General features: G+C 40.2%; 1 long non-coding RNA gene across 1 annotated transcript; it reads left to right on the plus strand.

Annotated features, from left to right (window-relative positions):
• The first annotated feature begins 2,734 nt into the window (after window positions 1-2,734).
• Window positions 2,735-3,347, plus strand: LOC148158736 (uncharacterized). Its single transcript, XR_015763151.1, has 3 exons — window positions 2,735-2,907; window positions 2,979-3,182; window positions 3,250-3,347. It is a non-coding gene; the product is annotated as an uncharacterized LOC148158736 (long non-coding RNA).
• The last annotated feature ends 377 nt before the right edge of the window (window positions 3,348-3,724 follow it).

Genomic DNA, 3,724 nt, shown 5'->3' on the forward strand with positions numbered 1-3,724 from the left:
TTCCTGCTCAAGGAGCCACCAACCCCCTGCGACGCTGCATGGACAAGCGGGTGCAGACAATCGACAGACATGTGATCTTTGGTAAGACTATGTAGGTCAGATATTCCCAGCATCCAAGAAGAAGAGCTCAGAAAGCAGCAATTAGAGAAGAGCGCGAAGTTTAACAAGGAGGGAAAATAAACTTTATCATGATTAACTGGAACCAGATTAAAATATGTTAAGTTGTGTTTACTTTTAATGTGCTCCCATTCTGAGCTGACCATGTATAATGGGACTAAAGATTTAATTCACAGTGTTATGTTGTGTTATGTTGTGTGACTCACAGATATTGAATGCCAATAATTTTTCTTTATAGTTTAATTTAAAGAAAAAAAGTACAAGACGCAGGTGGCCAGCCTAGACAGGCTAGTTGTTAGCCTAACCAAAACTAATGTCAGCCGTTCTGTGCTAATGGACAGCAGAGGAAGCAGTGGCTGATAAGCCTAGACATGCTAGTCGTTAGCCTACCTAAAACTAATGCCAGCGTGTATGAGGAGGTAGGCAGTCCTGTCCTGTGAGTGACCTGCTAATTGTTAGCCTATCTAAAACTAATGCTAGCCTGTCTGTGCTAATGGACAGCAGAGGAAGCAGGGAACCCAGTGGGCGACCAGCCTAGCATGCTAGTCACCAGCCTGACCAGAGCTAACACAAGTATACCTCCTTCTCGTTTGCCAGCTGCTTAGTTAAAAAATGTCAGCTTATCTTTAATCAAATCACTAACTAGCTTTGAGATGGATATAGCTTCATGTGACAAGGAAGTAGCCTTCACTGGGTGTGCAGTCGTCTCAACTTTGGCCCTGGCCCCAAGCATACACAATGCCCATCCTGTGTTGACATGTTAGCTTTAGCCTAACACCTCAGCAAGCTAAACCCATCATCTTCACAAGCGTGTAAGTTTAATAAAGACTTTAATTGTATGTTTCAGCACCAATATAGAGCAGGTACAGATTTATGAATTTGCATGGGGGAAAACAGCCATCTAGAGAAATCCGTTAATTCTGCTTCAGGAATATATTACTCATGTACAAGAACCTCTATCCACCAACTGCACAAGCCAGGAAAATACTGGAAGAAAATAATCTGGTCGGATGAGGAACAGGGTTGACTCTTTGGATGACGTTACACACACACACCATATCTGGAGAAAGAACATGTTACTCCAAAAAACAGCGTATCAAATGTCAACATTATGATTTTGGTGAGTTGTAGTACTGGCAGAATGTAGAAATATACTGGGGTGTTCTTGATAAGAAGCTAAAGATGAAATGAGTGTGGATTTCTCAAAAGAACAAAAAAAAATCTTGAACAGAGAAATAAGGTAAAACACCTGAAATTACCAGATTTTTGACATTTCCAGTACTTATTTTATTTCTTGTACATAGTTTTAAATAGTCTGGATTGGGCAATGAAATGTCAGGACATCCCTTGAAGGGATATATTCAAAGCCTTTTAATTTTCATGTCACAGCTGCAGAAGTAAAGAACACAGGACTTCAGAACTACTTCAGGGTCAATATTTTGAGGTTAGAAATGAAATGTTCTTCCCAGGATTCAAACAGAAACTCTGTGGGTATCTCTGAAGAGCTTAACAGCCTACTGTATGTCTATACATTTATATACATCTTTATATATATTTTGCATTTTTTACAAGGTAATATTTTTACTTGATAACAGTTATCTTAATTTAAAAAGCACAGATATTTATTTGAGAATGAAAAATGGTATTGCTCAGTTCCATTCGGTGCTCAGTAAAGTCCTCTGGGCGAAGCAGATTGGACGGAGCTTTCCTCTCCTATTTTTTTTCCTTTCATCCCCATCTCTGTCACAGTCACTGTCTGGCATTCCAGCCGACAGCTGCCTTAGTAAAGGATAAAAAAAAGAAAAAGAAAAAAAGCCTCCTCAGCTTTTGGTAAATGTCTTAAAGGTCACAGCCCTGCACCCTTTGTGATTTTCTACAGTTTTCAATTTAAACTCTCTCTTCCTTCAGATCCTTTAATGTGTTATGTAATCCATTTGAGCCGCTCAGAAAGACACCTCGTAAGATCCTCGTATGGCCAAATTTTAAACACGTTAACATACTCTAGTGAAAGCCTGTAGTTAGTTCCATGAATCTTCAAAGTGAAAAATAAAAATTGGATTGACATTTAGCTCTTTTAAAAGAAATGTTCACATGTTAATGTTTAATCTTGTTTTTAGTTATATCTGGAGTCAAAATGACTTTAGTACACCTACATATAAGACATTAACCCAGATTTACTGATGAAACAAAGTATTGAAATGTAATCTTTACTCTTAGAGAACAAAAGAACATCCTAATTACTAGTCTTAGCCAACTTTAGCTTAAACACACGATGGAGGCAGCGCTCTATAAGAAACAATTGACATAATCTTTTTTTTTTGGACTTAACAGCTTTGTTCACGTTCTCATGTTGCTAAAACAGAATAAAATTATAAGACGGCTGAAGAAAATCAACATTGTTCACAACTTCTTGACATTTTACCAGAGGAATTCAAATGAATGGGAGAAAGTCCAGACTGAGAACTGATGAGAGATGAGAATCGAGTGGAACAGCGAAGGAAGTCAATGGCCAGGGTTGGTGGATTTTATTAGTTTTAAAATGTACATTTTGATGCTGAACATCAAATGTAGATGTTTTGATAAGAAGGATGAACTTTGATGAAACTATCTTGTGTTAGGATCTGGGGAAGGCTGGTTGGGGGTCTCTAGTTTCTCCACCAGGGGGCATCCTGGGACCTTCTGGAGGGCGTGAACCTGGAGCTGCACACCTGCTGCCACTTACCATCATTTGGAGGGGTTTATCAGGACGGAGCCGCCGACACTCCGGTGCCAGAGTGTTAGCCTGTGATGGTAAATCATAGATAGCTCACCTCCGACCAACCTGTTCTCCTAGTGATCTCCTTCTGTGCTGACTCTCCTAGGTCATCTTCCGTGAAATCCTGAGTTCATTGAACCTCCGCGAACCTCGGCAGCTCCCCGGTCTAGCGGCTCCCTCCCGGCTCCTATTCTGACGTCTCCCTCCAACTCACCTGTCCGCCCTCTCGAGAAGCTCCGGCCCTCTGTCCAGCCTGCAGCCTCGGATCCCTGCGGTACTCCTTCCCGAGCTCAGACGTAATCCTCAACAAGTAGGTCTCCACTGAACTGAAATTCCCACGACCCCTGAACGCCTCTTACCTGTGTTATCTTCACCAGAGAACCTGAACCACCGAGGACGAGCACCAGTTCCAGACCATCTAGTGTATACAAATATATCTGTTCTCACTGTATTCAATAAATCGACTTAAACCTTACCGGTTCTCCTGAGTGCGTTCTGCGCATGTGGGTTCGTCAAATTAACCTCAACATGACATCTTGTTTCACAAACTTCATTTTGATCACTTTAAATCACTCACTGAAGAAACCTTTTGCGACTTTTTAATGAAAATTCAAATCAAATTCTCTGACTTGAGCTTAAATCGGTTACCATGAATCGTTGCAAATTGGTTTTATGATTCAAAGTTTCTAAGAAAGGAAAAAAAGTTTGTTGGAAAGAGAAAACAAAAAAGATCTCATGGCATGAAACACGTTTATTTGCTCACATATTCTCTCATGTCAATTAATGCTAAAAGTGTAAAATGAAAAATATAAAAATTAAAAAAAAGACTGAAAACAAACACGCAGCCCACTG

This window comes from Poecilia mexicana, unplaced genomic scaffold (assembly GCF_051168715.1).
Source record: "Poecilia mexicana isolate PSO_F unplaced genomic scaffold, ASM5116871v1 scaffold_6, whole genome shotgun sequence".
NCBI classification, from domain to species: Eukaryota; Metazoa; Chordata; class Actinopteri; order Cyprinodontiformes; family Poeciliidae; genus Poecilia; species Poecilia mexicana.